Source organism: Muscardinus avellanarius (genome assembly GCF_963383645.1).
Source record: "Muscardinus avellanarius genome assembly, chromosome: 2".
Taxonomy (NCBI): Eukaryota; Metazoa; Chordata; class Mammalia; order Rodentia; family Gliridae; genus Muscardinus; species Muscardinus avellanarius.
Window position 1 is genome coordinate 43,780,529 of NC_137787.1, and position 22,349 is coordinate 43,802,877.

General features: G+C 33.0%; 1 pseudogene across 1 annotated transcript in view; it reads left to right on the forward strand.

Moving 5' to 3' along the window:
* LOC308258692 (solute carrier family 35 member E3-like) overlaps window positions 1-22,305 on the forward strand; it is a 130,491-nt pseudogene extending 108,186 nt beyond the window's left edge. The window contains exon 2 of the transcript in view: window positions 21,231-22,305. The product of the transcript in view is annotated as a solute carrier family 35 member E3-like (transcript). The remainder of the gene's footprint in view (window positions 1-21,230) is intronic.
* The last annotated feature ends 44 nt before the right edge of the window (window positions 22,306-22,349 follow it).

The window sequence follows — 22,349 nt, forward strand, 5'->3', positions numbered from 1 at the left end:
AATGCCACCCCTTCCAGCTGCAATTTCTAGCTTTCCCTTAGGCTACCACTGACCTCACACACCTCTTTAGGCTACCATTGACCTAACGCTCATTAGGACATTGCAGCAGTCTATCTACCTGAGGGTTTTTCAAGGTTTTGTTATTAATGCAGGCTGTGCTTGTGTTTAATTTTTATTATTTTATTTATATATTGGTACAGGGGATCAAGCACAGAGGCATTCTAACTCCTAGCTACATTCCCAACCCTATTTTATTTATTTATTTATTTATTTATTTATTTATTTATTTATTTATTTTAAAGCAGTTTTTCTAAGTTGCTGAGGCTCCTATTAAATTGTTGAGGCTGGCCTCATACCTGTGATCCATCCTCCTGTCTCAGCCTCCTAAGTACTGGGATTACAGGCATGAGCCAACACATCTAGCTTGTGAATATGTTTTGTAACTTTCAGTTAGCTCTGAAACCCATCACCCTCCTTCTCATTCTCACTCCATTTCTAAAGTTTAGGTTTGAGAATAGCTATCACTATTTTTGTATGAAATTCTGCCCAGAGGTAGCTTTTAGATATTGTTATTGTTCCTTTCTTCTTAAAGTTAGGGGTACTCTTGTCCATGATTTAAATTCTCTCCCCTAGTTATAACACCAAAATGTCTGTAGTTTATAATGAAAATAACTTTTGTTGGCTTTCCCAAAGCTTGAGTAGCTCCATAGCATGGCCCAATTTCTTCAACTTTCATGTAGAAATATTATTAAGATTTTACATCCTCAGGCCTAAAGTGGGTACAGGAGCATGCAATTTTAAAACTCATCCTGAGTGATTCTCATTTACTTGGTCCATAGCCCATGTTCTAAAATAAAATAATTGCTAAGGGCAATCTCACCTCAGTGAGTGAAACACAGTAGAAGCCAAAGGATATGTGTTAGGAAACTCCTACCCTCCTTCAAGGAAATAACCTAACTTCTTAAGAAATTGTATGCCCCTTAGGCAAGGATGAATAACATTTTTAGCATGGTATTTTGCAAAGGAATTGTTAGACACATTTATTCCAGTAATCTCACGTACTATTGATTTTCCATGATAAATATACTACCTAATATATTGCATTCTTTAAAAACTATAACGTGGAGTTTATTTTTTACAAATTTCATATTCTATTTCCAGGGATATTCACACTTATCTCAGGACATTTTTATTTTCTGGTTGCAAGCAGTTTTTACCCTCTCCTAATGTGGCTATTCTGGTTTAGCTCTAGGGTGAATACTTTATTCATAGTGTAGAGCAGTAGTTAAAATAACAGATACATTTCAAAATGCTGTCTCGATATTTATTAACCTACCCATTTTATCCAGGTTTTTATTGGTAACTTCACAAATTTATCTAGCTCAAAGTCATTTTTAATTGCAAGAAATTAGGACTTTCTTAACATTACTCTGATCACTGGAGATTGCACTAAAGATTTTGTAGGGATTTTTAAGAAGAATTTTCTAATAATTATTCAATATACAAACATTTTTAAACTCTATTCAGTATTTTACTTACTTTCATAAAAACAATAAAAAAGACAGCTGAGTTTTGCAATTTAAGTAATTTTAAAATAAGTTTCATACTTTGCAATTTATTATATGTAAGTTCCAAATACGGCTCTAAAAATTTAACCTCTATTTTACCAATCTACTATTTATGACTGACTCTGTTTGGGTTCCATAAAGTCATATAATCATACTATATTATAATATATAGTATTAAATGATTTTTCTTAAATTATTAAAGATGTTACTGGACTAATGTAATGTAGAAAGATTACTTCTCATAACATATACATACACTCTTTTGTGTGCATACACACCACTACTCCAAATTTCTATTCTCAAGAATATTTTATAACAAGGTAATAAATTTAAGAAATAAATAATAAAAAATAAATAATAGTAAAGAAAATTTTTATAATGGTGAATTTTTTGACCACCGTGTGTGTCTACTTTTTCTTTCTTCACTAGTACCTATTAAAAAGATCCTATTTCTCAGGAGTTTTTACTTGCTGCATTTCAATTTCATTTCTAAATTGATCATTGTCATAGATGCTACCATATACATCTAAGTAATTTATTTACCTGTATCACATATATTACTTACTTATTTGTGTATTAGTATTTTTCCAATCAATATCTGGTCTTTTTTTTCCTTGTTTGAATGCTACTTAATATTTTCTTTTCCTTATTTTCTTTTTTTTATACTGGGGAGTGAACCCAAGGGCATTCTACCTCCAAGCTATAAACCCAGTCCTAATTCATTTTGAAACACGACCTCACTAAGTTGCTGAGTCTGGCTTCAAACCTGCGATCCTCCTGTCACAGCTTTCTAAGTACTGGAATTATAGGTGTGTGACACCAAGGTCTGCTCTATTTCTTTATATAACATATACAGCAATAAAATGCCTGCCCACATGAATTCACATCTAGGTAGAAAAAGACACTGAACTTTGCTTCTCTTTGTATTTGACTTATTTTACCAGAACTTTTCTAGATTTAAACTTTTGAGTAGAGAAACTATAGTAACTTAAAAAATTAGCCATGATAGGAATGGAGTTTTGGAATGTAAAGAAGGGCAAGTTTAGCTTTACAATGTCGCCAGTCCGCCAGGCGTGGTGGCGCATGCTTGTAATCCCCACACTTGGGAGGCGGAGACAGGAGGATTGCGCAGGTTCGAAGCCAGCCTCGCTGGCTTAAGAGAACCTGTTTCCAAAAATATAAAATAGGTCTGGGAGTGTAGCCCGGAGGTAAAAGGGCTTCCAGGAACCCCAGTACCCCCCCCCCCACACACACACATGATCTGGTCCTTGGTTCATTTCTCTCAAAAAGACTACAAATGTCTTATACATGACTTTCAATCACTCTTCTTAACCTCACCTAACAGCCAGCATCCAATACATGCCAAATAAATAAATGAATGGGTGGATCAATGAGCACCTAATTTTGACATGCTTGCATGTTTGTTTATCCTACTAGAAGAGGTATTATAACAATTTTTTGTGGTACTGGGGTTCCTGGAAACCCTTCTACCGGGCTACACTCCCAGACCTATTTTATATTTTTATTTGAAAACAGGGTCTCTTAAGCCAGCGAGGCTGGCTTCGAACCTGCGCGATCATACTGTCTCCACCTCCCAAGCACTGGGATTACAAGCGTGCGCCACCACACCTGGCTAGGTATTATAACAGATTTTAAGTGGCAATTGCTTATCTTAATGTCCCAGTCCTCAGTTTCTATTGATCTTTATCATTATTGCCTGAATATTAGCCACATGTTCTTCTAGGAGTCAGGTCTATTGCTGGAGTCTACTTGCTGGTTCCTCTACTTGAAATGCATTATTCTTTAAACCTTCACAATCTAGATCTTACTCATTTTTCATAATTAAAATTGTATTACCATTCATTAGAAAATCTCCATTTCTTCCCCCTTCCAGTCCCTGACAATCACCATTAGATTTTTAGCTTCTATAAAATGAACTATTTTTACAAAAATGTTCAACTTGGGACTTCACAAACTGAAATCAAGGGTCACGCAGACTGTGTTTGTCTCAGAGGATGTACCGGGGAAGAATCAACTTCCAAGTTTATTCTATCCACAATGGCATAGCCGAGGACCTGTTTTCTTGCTGGTTGCTGGCTAAATCCCCCCACCCCCTAGTGCCTTCTGTAGTGATTTTCCCACCATGTGGCTCTCTCCTTAGGCAACTTACAAGATGACAACATACATTAAGGCTGGAAGGGTGCATCCATAGTTCTGTTCCCTGTGGATGAACTAACACCATTACATCTGCCATATAAAGTAACCAAATCAAGACAGTGAAAAACCATTCCCTTTGGCAGATTCGATTAGTTAGAACCACATGCACTCAGAAAAAGGGAATTACACAAAAATGTCGCTTGCTGCAGGTCACTGTGTAGTATTTGTGCTTTGCCCTCAGAGTATTATATTAGCCTATTTTCCCTAACATGGAGAGAAACAGTACAAAATGTTTGTGGAATGAAAACAGACTTTCTATCATAAAAACATTTTCACAGTGCATTAGCTCTAAACTACCTCAATTTTCCCGTTTAACAAAAAACTCACAGTACATTTTTGTTACATTTCATGTACTTAAATTTTGGGTGCTAGGGATCAAGCCCAGAGCCCTGTACATGCTAAGTCTGTAGTTTACCACTAATCTACATTCCATAATTTGTCAAATTAATAAAAATTATTTTATCTTATAAAGAAAAATAAGCTGGAGACATTCCCTGATATTTTATTTACAAGAAAAAATAAAAACAAAGTATTATGTACTAATTATATTGCTGACACAAATGGATGTAAAATTTTAATTTCTTTTTCTAGACTTAAACCATTTCTATTTGTCCAAAAATCAGGCCATCAATAAGATACAAAGAGTTGTGTTTGGCAATGAAAAATGTCTACCAGGAGTCTGTGGCTTATGCAGATTTTGGCATACTCTCTGGCGAATATGACTTGCTATGTATTATTAATTTCTATCCTACCCCACTTTATTTTACCATGATATTTTCAATAAAACTAATCAGACACCATACTCATTTGCTTTGGTACTTTTTTTTTCTTATTTTTTTGTCTGACTTCTTATTCTATTGCATTGTTTTCCCAACACATTTTCTCCCTCACCATCCCAGTGTCAGAATGCCAGTCATTTTCTTGACTAAGGCAAGGTACATCATGGGTTTCAGCATTTGTATTAACAGCTCTTATTAGTTGGTGTTTATTTCAATCTCAATACTCATGTGAAGTACATAGGTGAGAAAAAGAAAAAAAAAATAGTGATAGCTCTTTGCTTCAACTAGCAGTGCATAGTAGAGATTCAAGATAATTGAAACAGACAGACACAATAAAGCAATTAAATTTTTATTTCTTTTTTAAATTTAGCTCCTGGCATTCAACTAATACAAATTCACACATAGATGAAGCAGGATAAAGCCTGGGATAAAGAAGATTGAGAAAGCTTGACAATAATAAAAAAAATCTATTTTTATTTTTATTTGACTTTCAACCAAGAGACCAAGTGTTGAAATCAAAACAAACCCTGAGGCTTATACATGCCAGTATCCTATGTTCTCTACAAAGCAGCGACTTGCAGTATTATATTGAGTAAACAGCTTCTTGCATGATGGAGAAAACAAAGCAAAAGCTCAAAACAAATTCTGTCCAAATTTGGATTATAAATTTGATAGTATATGAAGAAAATCAATAAACTGCAAACATATGAAACTAACACATAGACAAATATTAAAACTAAGATACTTTTGTTTATGGGGGCAATTCCTAAGTATATTAAGACTTACGCATTGATTTTGACTTACTAAAGACTGTATAAACTGAGAGAATGCCTTTTAAAAAGTAATTCAACTTTGAATACATGGACTTACATAAAATGATTTTTGATAAAATTTGATTTCAACTCTGTCAACATTTTTCCTTTTTTTGTAATGTCAGAAAATAAGCACTTCGCTGTGCTTTTTTTTTCATTAGTAGTCTCACAATATCAATTCACAACCTTTATCAGTATGACCATCATATGGAATTTCTATATTCTGAGTAAATTCTTATTTGTGAGACTATAATGCACACCTTTTTGATTTGTGAAATTAAAGGAAAGATGATATGCAGCTATAGAGAATGAATATCAAATTACTGGTTAGAAAAGGTTAATTCCTTATAGATTAGGATATTAGAGGAATAAAAAATATACAAAAAGAATAAAATGCAGCAAATGTTGAATGCTAATCAATACATTTTGGGGAAAAAGATAAGCAACAAAAATTGATAAGGTTAAATTGACATTGTAAATCTAATACATTCTAACTGAACTGAAGGTGTTTTCCACTAATTGTTATCCACGCCTAATGCTCCCAATCACAGTAAATGGCATTTTCACTTTGTACATGTTTCAAAGTAGAAATCTATGTGTCATTTTTTAAAACTCCCTTTTATACACTGTCCACACCCAATATATTATCAAATCTCACTATTCCTTTTTATTCTTTCTTCTTTCTTTCAGTGATGGGAATTTAATCTAGGACCTTGCACATGCTAAGCAATGAGAATGCCTTTACAACTGAGCTACATCCCTAGACTTTGATTTTCTTTCCTTCCACTTGTATAACAAGTAGTCCCCTTTCCTTCACTGCCACTACTATTACACTGCTTTTGACTTTCATCATCCCCTATCCACTCTACTTTATTACTCTGATAATTCTTCTTACCTTCTCCAGAACTTCCTTACTACAATAACCAGAGCAGTTTCTAAAAATATAAATTAAATATTATTAATGGTTTTATAATCTTTTCAGGACTGAGAATGCTTCTCAGTAGTATAGGGATGGTTTAGTGAACCCAAAGATCCCCATAATTGCTTCTTCCTATTATGTTGTTGCTAACCTTGAGTATTATGTTCTCTTCAAAGTGCCTATCATGGTATGCCCAGAGTTCTTTATAAGCTAAACATAATGATAGATTTTTATTCTCCTCTAAGATCAATATGATGGACTTTGAGGACATTATTATAAGAAAATATGCTACATGATTCTACATATATACAGTCTCTAAGAGCCAAACTGAGAAAAATGGAAAATAGAATGGTAGTTGCAAAGATTCTGAGGAGAGAAAATAAAGGATTGCAAATCAACATATGTAAAATTCAATTGTCAAGATGAATAAGATTTGGAGATTTAACAGTTTTTATAGCTAACAATACTATATTGTACAATTTAAAAGCTGTTAGAAGAGTAGTTCTCCTTGTTAAGTAATCCTATACCAACTGAAAATATAATGGTAATCTAATGAATCAAATATTTGATCAAAAAGTATTTTGTTTGTTCTAACATAAATGAGAACTTTTTGTTATACCCCTTAAGATTTTCATAAAAGTGACAAAATCTAACTTGACCTAATTTTGGAAAAATAGTATAAATAATAATAATAATAATAATAATAATAATAATAATGGGTTTATTAAATATAAGGAATGAACCAATAATCATACCAAAAGAAAAGTGAAGATATTTGTAGCCATTAGGTATAATTAAACACAGAGACTCAAACTCCATTGAAAGGCTGTTACTTTGTTTCCTGAGCTTTCCAAAACACTGGCTTCTCTCTCATTTTTTACTCTTTTTCAAGAAGAGAAACATTAGCTTCAGACAGAACCTCAGATCATATGAAGCAACATGTTTTCTTTAAATTGAAGTTATGATGCTTTATAAAACACTTTATAAAATAAACTGCAGTTTTCTAACACATAGTTTTGTTTAAATAATGGTAGAAATAATAAAAAGGCTAAGTACAGGCAAAGGAATAATAAAAAAAAACTATAACCACAAAATTACTGAAGTTCAGTGCAAATCCAGTCTTTAAGTCAAGAGGTAAGCAATTCAATACATATACCCCCACATATAATGAATTACAACTCTACTTCAGCCATATTATACAATTTGAACTTTATCTTCTCTCTTACAATATAAACTGACTTTTTAAAAAAAGCAACAAGTAACTTTATCTTTCTGGAGAGGAAAATAAAATGTAGTTTCAGAAAATATTTACAGTGCAATGTTGTTCCTGCAGTTCTGTTCAATAAAGGACCACTGTGCTGCCTTTGCTGAGGGTAGGCAGCCAGCGCTTTCCCACTGTTGTTTTGTTAGCAGAGCCACACAGTTGACAATGGCATCTGAAAAAAGGTAGCAGTTCTCAATACTCTTTAATTTCCATATGTAGCCAAGGAACCTGAGCACAGTGTGTGTTTGCATCTAATTTGCTTCCTTCCTGATTCGTACATAAAATATATGGTTTCTAAATTGGTTTAATGGAAGCAATTATCAGAGCAATATGCACTGAAAGTGCTGTGTGAGAAAAGCCCATACAAAACAGAAAAGATGCTTTCAAGATAGAATCATATCACCATTTTAGCTCAAGAAGTAAGTCGATCAGCACCAATGTGATAAAATGATGTCATTATTAATCAGTCTTGAATTCAGTGTATTCTACTATATTCTAAACTGCTTGAAGATCATTGGGACTTTGTTCAATTCTTAATTCCCACTGCTGTGAACAAGGAAACATTTTGTCCATTATGATACATATGTAGGTGTGTCCACTGATGTTCATACATCTAATCCTATGGTTTTCTCTCCCTTTCAGTCCCTAACGTCTAGATGTAGAGAGTTATAAGTAAGCAACATTTAGAGTTACAAATCAGTAACATTCAGTTATTTCTCTGACAGTCTTACACAAAAAAATCCACAAATAATCATTTGAGGTACATCAAATTGACTTTTATTTTCCATAAATCAAATAGCGAGTTGTAAACACACTATTCAAATTTAATACTGATTCAACAATTATAAAGTCATAAAAAACAAACGGTCCACAGTAAATAGACTGTGTTTCTTAGTAATTTTGAGTTATTTATTGAAATATTTTAAAACAACTATTTCTCACATCTCATTCAGAGGTAAATTCAATCCCAGTCCAAAAATCCCACTAAATTTTTTTATCACATGCCTTTATATAGTAAAGGGAGTATGTAAAATATTTGTTCTAGAGTACTAAGTATTACAGAGATGCTTACAGTGCTTACAATAGTAATAAATATAAAGCAGATGTTTAAAACATAAAATTGTTGAATGAATGGTAAAAGGATTGATAAAGTCTATATCAATATTAAAAACAAGCAGGGAGATCCAAATAGACACCTCCACTTGCTGATTTATTTTTGGTGCAATTATAGAAAAATATTCCCAACAATATTTTTCAGATTTATATTATTACTACATTATATATGAGGGTCTCTAAATTCGAGTTAGCTCTTACAAGCTTAAACTGAATAAAGCTAAAGCAAAAAGGGAAATAAATCTTTTCTTTCAAGAATCATGTAGGCACAAAGTTGAAATCTTCCAAAGTACAGAATAAATTAAAAATATTTCAGAGAAAACATTGATTAGAAATCTAAGTACCTGAAGGTAGTTTTGAGAAATATTTTAAGTTTCAAAATTACTTGTTAAAGTAATCAAGCATGAAAACGTAGTGATAAAAATGTAACCCAGTTTTGCCTTGGATTTCTTCATTGGCTGGGAAACTTACAGTAAAGGCTGAAAACATTGTAATATATATTAAAATGTAGCTTTTTAAATATGAAGGTTTGAAATTAGAGACTTTACTCAGGTCTTTGTAAACTGTCTCACAGTGCATTTCTATATCCCCTGCTTAGAAACCATACTCATATGTTGGTTTTGGCAGAGTTTAAAAGCTGTTGGCAGAAGTAAACTTCCAAATAAACACTAAATAATTAGCTTCTGACTATAATTTACAAAGAGTTTAGTAATGTAACCATAATAAAACTAATTTTAAACATGCATTATAATAATATTATTTCTCTTTTTCCACATTGTCTATTAAATTATATTTTGAGAAATAATCTTAACATTCAAGATCTACCAGATTTTCATGGTAACTACCCGTTTTTTTTCAGTACACATTCATTTACCTAGACATTTTTTGACAGTTCTCAATTATTGATTTTGTTTCTTTTAATTAGACATGACTTTTCTTTGTTAAAAGTTTCAATTTTTATGACTGCAAATGAATACCATATCAGTTTTTTTCTGATTTCTTGAGTAGGAAGTGACTATTAATATTGTTCTCTTAAAAATTTGTGATTAGTATGCCATCTACTACATTATGTTTATAATAAGTTGTTTATTTATGTGTGATCTGTACTGCTAGATTATAAGATGCTATAAAGCACTCACTTAATTTCTTTTCTATTTTCACACTTAAAAGTGTGCCTTGTACCTAGTAATCTTTTCAGAAAGTGTATCTTGCATAAAAACTGTCCACATAGATATTTGGATGATTTGGATCAAATACTAAAAATATACACCAAAACAACAAGATGTTATTAGTAAAGTTTCTAAATGATATATTATGAGAAAATGAATATTTCTTCTTTCCTAATTGTCATCATCAGTCACTTTTCATTTATAGTTGGAATTCATGTCAAATGATGACATTCTGAAATTCAGGGCTGGTCATTGGAAAAGTCATTAAAATTAAAAGGTTATTTTTAAGACATTCAGGGTGGTGCACACTTGTAATTCCAGCATTTGGGAGGCTGAGACAGGAGGACTACAGTTTGTGGACAAACTCAGCTACTAGTGAGGCCCTTTACAACTCAATGAGACCCTGTTTCAAAATAAAGAATAAAAAATAGGGCTGGGGGAGTACCTCAGAGATAGAATGCCTCTGGGTTCCATCCCTAATTACCACAAAAAAAGGTTATTTTTCTTGAAGTAGTATTCTTACTATTGGCAGAATTTTTCATTTAGTCATGCCAAGTTTTGATACTTAACATTTACTAAAAGTTCTGTAAAACAAATTGTTTTGCACTTTTTAATTCATTTAATAACTAAAAATGATTAGCATGATAAATCCTATTCAATAATTTAGTCATATGTAAAATAATTATGCTATTTTGTATAATATTATGATGACATAAATGTTGTTTTTACTAGTTATTAGTTTAAATTGATGTAGAAATCTTTTTGAAAATACATAAAATATAATTCCATCATCTCAATGGCAACAAAAATTTTGATAAAGACAAAATTTATCAAAAAATCTCTCATAAAGTCAAAATTATACTTTCCAGTTGTAGAATAATTTCTAGCATACTTACTGTCAATAAGAATATAAAACTTATTGATTCATAGTTTTACACATGTATTATATTTAAAATTTATTGAAACCAGGAACTACACCCCAGGCCTTTTTAAAATTTTTGTTGTTGTTTTGAAACAGGTATAACTAAGTTGATGAGAGTATCTCTAAGTTTCTGAGGTTGGCTTTGAACTTGCAATCCTTTGTTTCAGCTTCTCAATTACTTGGAATAGAGGCCTGCACCACTATATTGGCCCAAACACATTTATTGATTTTTTTTTGTAATTTAGTAGTAAATGGTAATTCCATTACAATGAAGTTTCATATGTTTAAAACCATATTTGCTAGTGCAATTGAGAAAATGGCAACTGTGGGACACAGCACATCTCAATAGCTGTAACAAACAAAATCAACTACAAAAAGGCAGCCTTTTGACAAGAAAAACAAACCAGCAAAGATACATAAAACAAAACACATTAAAAAAAAAAAAAACACGGCAGAATAAAATCCAAAAGTCAGAACTGGAGATCGATAACAAAGTGCCCAAACCAATGACTGACCTGATCTATAGTCCTGTGCTATCTTGGGCTGCCAGTCCAAACCTTGACTGCCAGCTCCACAGCCCCAAGAAATCTTGGCAAAGAAACAAGGACATGAGGTGAATTAAATGATGGCAGAACTCCAACATCTTAAGTGACCAGCACCACACTTTAAAGATGAAGAAAAAGATTCAAAAAACCCCTGCGCTCATCAGAACCCAGCACCCACTACAGCACAGTGTACCCTCCAGAACCCAGGTATACAGTACAGTAAGGTAACCATGTTTCTCAGCAGAAAACCACCCGGATCAGCCACAGTGACCCTGATGGACTAAGATCTGGTAGTTCTTCCCTGAGGTATTGGGTTATAACCTACAGAGACACAGAAAAGATCAATAGTGCCCAGGTAACAATACCTGCACAGGGTCACAGCAATCTCTTTGAGAAACCCTCTGCAAGTGCAGGTAGGGAGGTGCAGACCCAGGCCCAGAAAGTACACAGCCCTGCACTTACAAAGAACCCATTTATAGTGACACCTTCCTTCCCGAGACCTGAGCACAAAACAGTGAGAGAAAAGAGAGGGTCACAAATACATAAAACGTGGTTCCTTCCCCAAAACTGACAATAGTTTACTGAGCAAATGAGAGATATTGGAACATGCTTCAGTGAACAGAAATTAAATGGCTGAAAGTATCTCTGCAGATGTAAAGTGGGGCATGCATGTGTAAATGTGCAGATTTGTTTTCTTTTCCTTCACTCTCCTTATTTTTTGTTTGTTTGTTTGTTTGTTTGTCACTGATTTGCTGTAGTCAATATTGGAAGTTGGTTAGTTGTTTTGTTTTGTCATTTTCTGCATGCTTATTAGTTCCCTCCCCCATTCCTCTTATAAGCTTCCTCTCTTTATATTTTATTACTTTCTTTCAAAACTTCTTTTTCTCTTTTTGCATCTCCTTTATAATCAAGATATTTTATATCTCTATAACTAAATATTTTACACTGACCACAAGAATCATATTGTATATTCACTAACTCTTATCTCAACCAGATACTATCTTATTATACTTAAACTCTTACTAATCTTGATCATATCCTTTACTTTACCCTATTTTGTACCCACCACCCCAGCCCCTCTCCGCTCACATAACACTCATCATTGAAAATGACACTATTTATCCATGCATAAACCTGCTGTCACCTCTAAATCCCTATAGCTAATATTGGATCAGAGAGGTGATCTCCAAGAAAGGACAAGACAATAAAAATGAATTAACCTCAGCAAACAGAAGAGAATGCTCAACGGACCACACATCAGGGTTTAAAATCCACATACGTCACAAACTATTCTGCCCACACTGCTGAGCTAACTCTTTATAAAGGTTGTGGCAGATGGAATATTTGAATTTAACACCTGAAAACTATCAATACTACCATAGAAACAAGCAGAAGGAATCTCAGAGCAACTCAGTATAACAACCCACAGATAGAGCAATAGTGAGGTCATAGCAGACAAAGTCTTCAGTGTTAATATCAAAGGGTGTGCGGAAGCTGAAAACAGCTCTCTCAGTAGCAATCTAGAACAACAACTATCAACAAAAGGACTCATAAATAAATGTAAAGAAGATGCCAACACAACAGAACCAAAACCATGATAATCCTGAAAATATGAGAACAAGGAACAGTGAGAAAATAAGGGGAATCACAAATACTGAGCTACAGAATATGCAAGAATTCCAAATCCTGATCTTCAGTATGATGAAAGGTCTCACAGTAAGTGTACAGAAAATGAAAGAAAAAATGAGACATCAAGAAAGACGCCTGAAACAAAATGAAATAATCAATAAATAAAATAAAGACAGTAAGAGAAAGAAATTTTGGAAGGTTAGAAAAAAATGAAAAACAGAATATCACAGTTAGAAGAGAGTTTATTCAAAAATGAAAGCACAGTTAGCAGTATACAGAAGACATTACAACTATGGGACAATATGAAACATTTTAACTTATGAATAACAGGCATTAAAAAAGAAATAGAGGCATAGACCCAGAGTATCTGCAATCTCTTCAGAGAAATAATTTAAGAGAATTTTTGAAATATGGAAAAAGAAATGCACATCCATGTACAGGAGTCATATAGAACACCATTAAGACAAGATCAAAGAAGAACCTCCCTACACCATATAATAATAAAAATGACCAACATTTTGTGTTATTTAAATAGCTTATATTTTCTATTTGCTCTCCACCTTCCAGAAATGAGAGAAAACATACCACCCTTGATTTTCTGAGGCTAATTTCACTTAGCATAATATTCTCCAGTGACATTTCTTGTTCTGGCAAATGATATAATTTTTATCATCTTTATGTCTGATTAAAATTACATTGTGTGTATATACCACATTTTTAATCCATTTATCTGTTGAACACATTGGTTGCATCCATAATTTGCCTACTGCACATTGTGCTGTAAACAGGTTTGAAAGTTTAGAAAATATACTGAGGAGTGGTATGGCTCATGTGGTGGTTTTATTTCTAGTTTATTGAAAAAATCTTCAAATAGATTTTGATAAATGGTTGTACTAACTTATAATTTCACCCACATTGTAAAAATTTTCCCTTTTACCCACATCCTCACTGGCACTTGTTATCATTTGTATCCTTGTTGATTGTCATTCTAACTGGAGTTTAATGGAATCTTAACGTGGGTTGATTTGTAAATTTTCCTGATTGCTAGAGATATTGAAAGATTGAACACTTTTTTTCAAGTATATATTGTTAGATCACACTTCTTCTTTTGAGAAGTGTTTATTTAGTTCTATGACCTTTTATTATTGTTTTTAGTATTGTTCTTTAGTTCTTTTTATGTTCTAGATATTAAACCTCTATAGAAAGAAAAGTTGAAAATGTTTTCTCTCATTCTGAAGTCTCTCTCTTTAGTCTCTTGACTACTTCTTTTGCTGCACAGAAGCTTTTTAACTTGATGCAACCCCATTTATTGATTCTTGGTTTTATGTTCTGAGCTTCGGAGGTCTTATTGAGAGAGTATCTTCTGGTGCCTATATTTTGGAGAGTTGGCTTTGTGTGTGCGTTTTTTTTCTAGTAACTGCATAGTTTTTTAGTCTAATTTCTAAATTCTTATTCTTCTTAATTTAACCTTTGTGCAGGGGGTAAAATGAGGATCTAATTTCAGTATGCTACAACTGGATATCCTGTTTTCCCAACACCATTTGCTGAAAAAACTGTATTTTCTCCAGTATAGGTTTTTGGTTTCTTTCTGCACAGATATATTTCTGTATCTTTTCTTGTGTTCTGTTCTAGTTAAGTGTTTGTTTTTGTGGTGATACCATGCTGTTTCTGTTATTAAAGCTCTGTAGTGGGATTTGAAATTGGATATTGTGATGCCTCCAGCATGGATCTTATTGCTTAGCATTGTTTTGGCTATTCCGAATCTTTTATTCTTCCATTTAAATTTTGGGACTTTTTTTCTAGTTCTGTGAACTATCTTTAGTATTTAAATGAGGATTGTATTGAATCTGTAGATTACTTTAGGTGGAATGGCCATTTTGATATTTGTTTTGCCTGTCCAGGAACATGGGACATCTTTCCACCTTTTAAATTCTTCTTTAGTTTCTTTCTTTAGTGTTCTTAAAAGGTTTTTGTTGTTTGTCAACTTTTATTCCGAGTTATCATAACACATTGGATTTATAGCATTTTTATGTATATATGGAGATAATGACATATCTGAAGTTTTTTATTCAAAACCTATTGATTCTCAGCAATAATTAAATTGAATGATAGGGATTTGTAATACTGTAAACTTTTAAAAGAATCACTTTATACTTAATACATTTTTATTCTCAATTTTAAAAAATAATTCTTTAAAAAATAATTCGCCTTTTGTTCCCCTAGTTTTGGGGAGAACAATTAACATAATTTATTGGTCCTTTTTTTAAAATAAAGAATGCCACCTGCTACTTCTGTTTTACTTATATAACCCTGTAGGTGTGAGGTTGTTTGACCAGTGAATGACATTCATGGCTAACCTCACCCCCTTCCCTTATTCCAGACAATTAAAACAGGCAAAAGTATGAGGTGCGGGAATGAGAATCCTTTAATTTAATAAAATTCTAATTTTGTCTAATCTTTCAGTTGAGACACTAGGTTCTAAGTTATCAGGACATAATTCATTTTGAAAATAATCAACCCATCATATTTCAAAAAACAATGTTGTAGGCAAATTTCTACTCATATACCCTTGATCACTAAAATAAAGAACTGATTGAATAATTTTTCAGATAAGGAACCTAGAAATAACATTTCACCTATAATATAATTAGTACTAAAACTCAGGAAAATTTATAATTTAGTTTGTCATACATCATGTCAAGCAAAATATGTTATTTAAAATTTCAATAGGAAAATTTTATTACATGAGTTACATTGATAGGTATTATTTAAAGTACAGATAAAGAGGAATCATTCATGAATAAATGCTGCATATTAATTATATAAATTATCAGTAAGCTTTATTATGGAGAGTATTTTGTGTTATTCACTTGTCAATAGTAAGAACATTTATACAATGAACATACTGAATATATTATCTAAAATATATTACTACTGTGCTAAACCAACTATTTAAACAAACTGGAAAGACAAGCATTCAAATGTATTAAAACCATAAAAATAGCTTGTATAAAATGTACTTTAACATGTTTTGGTTTGTCTAAGGGTACACTGTGAAATATTACTTTAAAAAACCTACTCAAGATTGTCTAAACTCTAATTTTATGAATTCTGAATTCTTAAAACTCTTAAAACTCTTGTCTCTTAAAACTTAAGAGTTTTAAAAACTTAAGAGTTTTAAAAACTCTTGTCTCTGAATCTCCTACTGTTATAGCATTTGTGTAATCTTAGTAATTGATTAAAGGGTCATTTGATATTAAGAAAAGAGGCAAAATTCATTCTAATTCCAAGAATTCTGACCCCAAGCTAATAGGTTTACTTGTTTAAATGGGGATCTCAAAGTCAAATCTTCATATGGCAAATATTAAAAAGTAAATTAGCACCTGGCATGGTAGTGCATGCTTTTAATTTTAGTATTTGGGAGGCTGGGACAGGAAGACCCAGGTTTTCAGCCACCTTCAGCTACTTATCGAAGTCCTTTGCAACTCATTGAGATCCTGTTTCAAAATAAAGAATAAAAAAATAGGTCTGGGATTGAAGTTTGGAGGTAAAATGTCCCTGGGTAACAAGTACTGTAAAAACAAACAAACAAACAAACAAACAAAGTAATATTACTTTTTTTCCAGTACTTGAGAGGGTGAGACCGGAGGATTGCAGATTTGAAACTAGCCTCAACAACTCAGCAAGATTTTCAACAGTGAGATCTTAGTTATACCCTGCTTCCAAGAAAAATATACTGATTAAACAAAGCTTGGGTTATAGCTCATAGGTAGAATGCTCCTGGTTCTATCCCAAGTAACACACACACACACACACACACACACACACACACACGTAAAAGATTGAGAATATAATGTAAAACTTATAATTTCTGATTTTCAACAATTAAGTAGAAAAGTAGATAATTATTCCACCATTATGTCTAAGATCAATAGTTTTATGTAATTTTATGATTGAAATTATTCCCAAAGAGCATAGTTTCCAGGCAATGTTTTTAGCTAGGTAATTATCTTTATATTTATCTATAATAAATATTTGAATTGTTCTACAAAGCATAACATTTTGATTTATTCCTGGATGTGAAATGATTTAAATTTTCTGGTAGACAACATATTCAAAGTTTTGAATACCTTTGATCTAGAAAATAGAATCAAAGAACTTACCTTCAGAAACCAAAAAATGTGTATAGACAAAAGTTTAGCCAGATGGATGTTCACTGAGGCATTGTTTATAATAAACAATAAGGCATAACATAGTAAATGATAGAAAATTGTTAAGCAGCTTAGTGACACAATAAAACAGAGCCTCCTGATAATTTAAGCTTGTATTAAACTTCTAAGTCCTCTCTTTTTCCCTTGAAAGTGAAAATTTTTATTTAATAAGATAAACTCATAATTTTAGATTAACAGAGGAAAAATATATTCTGACTAGCATACAAAAACATAGGAGCTACACAGAGAGTACAAGACTCAAAGGGGCAGGTAGTTGGAGCTTCTAAATTGTATGAAAAGATATTTGGTGCTCTTGGAGGAAGCTGTGACAGGTCATGGAAGGCTGAGGGTAGACAAACAAACCAAAGGTGTCTACTATGCGGATAAAATATTACATGTAATAGTCATCAGAAGGAATCATATCCGAGAAATCACTGCCAATTTCAGTGTTGTGAAGTTTTATGACCCTGGTTTTCTTCTAAAAGTTTATAGTCTTAAGATTTACATTTAGGTCTTTTATCTATTTTGAGTTAATATTTGTATATGGTGTTAGGTAAGGGCCCAATTTTATTCTTTTTCATGTAGTTATTATCTTTCAACAATATTTAGTGAAAAGATTATTATTTCCTTCACCAAATATTCTTGGAAACCTTGTCAAAAATAACTTGACCATATATGGAAGAAAAGAAAAAAAAAAAACATATCAAAGTTAATCAGGAAACCAAGCATGGGAAGGAGGGAGGGGAGGGAAGGGTTAGGGATTGGGTAGGGGCTGATTGGGTGATGTGTGCACATATATCTCCACAAGTTTTTGATCCCATTAACATGTAAGACTACAATGCACCAATAAAAATTTATTTAACAACAACAACAAAAAAGAAGGCCACCTGTTATCATTTATGCCTTGGGCAGGAGTCTGACTCCCAATTTCTCCTTCCTGTGAAAAGACCTTTCCAGGGAACATAAGAAGATAACAGATGGAGAAATCTATGTTCGTACCACCATTTATAAGGTGTAAATTGATTTTTTTTTCAAAGACATTTGAATAACCATCTGGAAATATGGTCTCATGTGATGACAACAGAGATGGCCTTTTCCTACCAAGAATAAGACTTGTGATGGCTTTAGTCTATACCTACTCACTGCCTATTTTGTGTTTCCCTGGTCTAAGATTCATCATTTGTCCTGTAAACCCCTTTCCCTTCTTGCTGTTCTAGTATCAATACTGTGTAGCTCCTGGGCACTTAATGATTTACTCTCATCTGTCTATACTCTGTGTTTAAAAAGGAAGAGCCATAGGCATCATGTGTATTGTACCTATTGTCCATCAATGTTCTATATATTTTTTATGTTCAGATCAAGGAATTTTCAAAATTAAACTTGTATCATGACCACGCTGTTCTAAGAATGACCTTACCTACTTTTAGCCTTAGAAACTGTGCTTTTCTTTTTATTACAAAATAGAAAAACCATGGCAACATCTCCTAAGATAAATTTACAACTGAAGCCACATAAAAATAAGTAGCTTAACTACATACATCTGTACTTTAGTAATGGATATGATGGATTTCTTAAGTAACTGTGATGATGATTAACATATATTTACCTTAGATCAGTTTCCAAATGTTTTTCTGGTTTTTGTTTCTACTGTACTGATTGTTGTGGCACAGTTTTCTTTTGTGCTTAAAAAAAAAAACTTGAATATATGTACCCTAGAATCAATACAATAGTTGCATGTGTGAGAAGATGCCAAATTTTCTATAAAAGCTGTGCAAATGCTGGAAGCACACTTATAAAATAGCTTATAAAATAAGTGCATAGATTGAGATAAACACAAATTTGCACCTATGACTTTGAGTCACATATTTCACATGTAGGTTTTATAAAGAATACTAAATCAGTAATTGTAATGCTGATAAATTGTAGGTTTTTGTGAACATTCTTTGTTTTACTCCTTCCCTGGGTCTCTCTGACTGATGATATAGCAGTTCCAGCAAGGAATTGGCAATGATAAGGCTGAATTCAATTTCTAAGACTCTAATATGTCAATTATTAGCTTTAGAAATCACACTGAAAAGTAGAATAAAAGGCACATCATATTAAATTATTAAGAAAATGAAGATATTAGAACTGTGAAAGCAGTAATAACAGGATTAAGTAAAAACCTATTATAGTTCAGATCCTATAATTTTTTAAGAAAAGATTTTGTTAATGTCAAGTAACAACTACTGCACTGTGTCTCTATTAGTTGTTTTTAAGGATTATGACTAACATCTCTCACTGTGCAGAAAAACTGAAAGCTTCCTAGTCTTGAAGTGTAACCACCCTACCGCAGCATAGAATGGAGATCTACTTTAATCCCACAGAACATAGAACTTTGTACAGAGTGAGAACTTATTAAATGTCAAACAGTCTCCAGCTTGGTAAATCCACACTTTTCAGGTTCCCCCTTGTACACTATCTGGCCACATAGAACACACAGTGCTGGTGTAAAAGTACTAGCAAGGATGCCTCTCCACTTCTCCATGGAGAAAATAAAGAGAAGAAAAGAACTTTTTAAAATTTGGACCTAAAAGTCAAGTCTTTAAAACTAAATCCATTTAAACAGGGAAACTCTGTTATTTCACATTCTTTAAAAGAATCTCCACTTCCTCTAGAAATTAAACAAGGCTCTACATATTCATCATTATTAGAGCTTTTCTTATATATTACTTACTCAGTTCTACTTTCTTGCTCTTTTTTCCAACCACTCACAATTTTGTTTGATTCATTAAATACAAATAACAATTCATGTTTTAAAATGTTTTAGACAATGTAAAAAAGCTAAAGAAACTGTCTCTTTTGTATAACCCCCCTTCATACTCACTAAAAATAAATAAATGAAGAATAAGTAAGTAAATAAAATAAAAATGAAAGAAAAAACTATGGTGCTACTTTGCTCCCATCAAACACTGAATTTCCTTACATAAGTTTCTCTTATGTATTTAATGCTAGGATGTATTTATTAGATAAATGCTTTTGTATAGTTACAAACTAAAATACTTTGGGGAGTGTTTAACAAATATTATGCATATTTAATAGTGCATGCTATTTTGAACATTATCCAGCTGAGATTGAAGTAACAATAAATAGCTTAAATAACAAAACAATGAATATTAGCTTTGTGAAATTTAATAAAATTTTTATATGTGAATTAGCTATAAATGTTGTTTATAAGGAATATTTTTCATATATGAATACCTCTACTTTAGAACATGATTTTTCTATTCAAAATCCTGAAGTGTGTCTCTCAGTGTATCTGGATACAGAGTCAGATATTTGTATCTTTAATATGTTATCATGGGTATTTCAATGAACACTCAACATGCAAAACCATCCCAGGAATAAATTATTCCTGCTATTTTTAGCAGTTAGTAAAGTACATTTGAAAGTTAATGTCAGTAACTGCCATAGGTGAAGTACTAACGAATTAGCCTCAGGAAGGGACAGGATTTTCTTTGCTATCTTACCTGAAGACTTTATAAATGTGTGTTATTTACTTATTCTTATGAATAGCATTAGAATGTTCCAAAATTCCAGTTTTTTTTTATCTAAATCAATTGGTAGCAATCTAAAAAACCACTTTTTAAAAATTTTTAAATTTGATTTTCTCTACATATTTTAGTTTTATTGATAATAAATTAACTAATATTATTAAGTTAGACTAGCCTTTACTTTTAGTTGAAAAGCAAAGGTTTACAAAGCTATGTGTATACACACACACACACACACACACAAACACACACATATATATATATGCATATCTCTATACACATAGATATACATGTATATATGTACATAATTTGAAACTTACATGAGAGTCAAAATCAGATTTATTAAAATCTAGTTTAGTTTAATGCATATAAATTTGTGTCAAATGAATTACATAAGGAATACTAATTTCAAATATATATATAGCAAAATTTAGAATAACAGATGATCATAAATGTAAATATTTGCAGTATTTACTTTGTTTTTATTATCATATTTCCAGAAAGAAGCATTTAAAAGCCTCACCTTAGTCCCCCTCTAAATTTTTGTAGTATCCCCCTGGCTTACCCTGTGGTGGCTGAGGCTGCTGCCACCCCTGGACCCCCTGGTGCAAGCCTCTCCCTGCCTGAATGGGGAGGCCAGTGTCTGCAGGGGCACAAAGGTGGAGGGGACAGGCTTCTGGAGACAGGCTGGATACCCTTCTAGGGGGCGGGACGGACCCTGCTTTGCGGGGGTCGCCGCCAGGCCAGTGCATCCCCGGACCTTGGCTTTGCTGGCGGACCGATTACAGGGCCAGGGACGAATCGCCACGGGGCTCCTGTTCAACCTGCTGGTGTCCATTTGCATCGTGTTCCTCAACAAATGGATCTATGTGCACCATGGCTTCCCCAACATGAGCCTGACCCTGGTGCACTTTGTGGTCACCTGGCTGGGCTTGTTCCTCTGTCAGAAGCTAGACACCTTTGCCCCCAAAAGTCTGCCACACGCCCTCCAAGCTCCTCCTCCTGGCCCTCAGCTTCTGTGGTTTTGTGGTCTTCACTAACCTCTCTCTTAAGAACAACACCATAGGTACCTGTGAGCTGGCCAAAGCCATGACCACACTGGTGATCATGGCCATCCAGACCTTCTGTTACCAGAAAAGCTTCTCCACCCGAATCCAGCTCACTCTGATTCCTATAACTTTAGGTGTAATCATAAATTCTTATTATGATGTGAAGTTTAATTTCTTTGGAATGGTATTTGCTGCTCTTGGTGTTTTAGTTACATGTATTTATCAAGTGTGGATAGGAGCCAAACAGCATGAATTGCAAGTAAACTCTATGCAGCTGCTGTATTACCAGGTAATATTTGGTCCCTGCTTATGGTGCTGTTATCTGGAGTCATGGCCTTCATGGTGAACTTATCAATTTACTGGATCATTGGAAACACTTCTGCAGTCACCTACAACATGTTTGGACACTTCAAGTTCTGCATTACCTTACATGGAGGATACATTTAATTTAAGAATCCACTGTCAATTAATCAGGGTCTTGGCATTTTATGTACATTATTTGGCATTCTGGCCTATACCACTTGAAACTCAGTGAGCAGGAAGGAAGGAAGAGCAAACTCATTCAACGCCCTTGAGGTTTGGTGGAGAAAAAAAGTTTGCCCCAAGAAGATGATACATG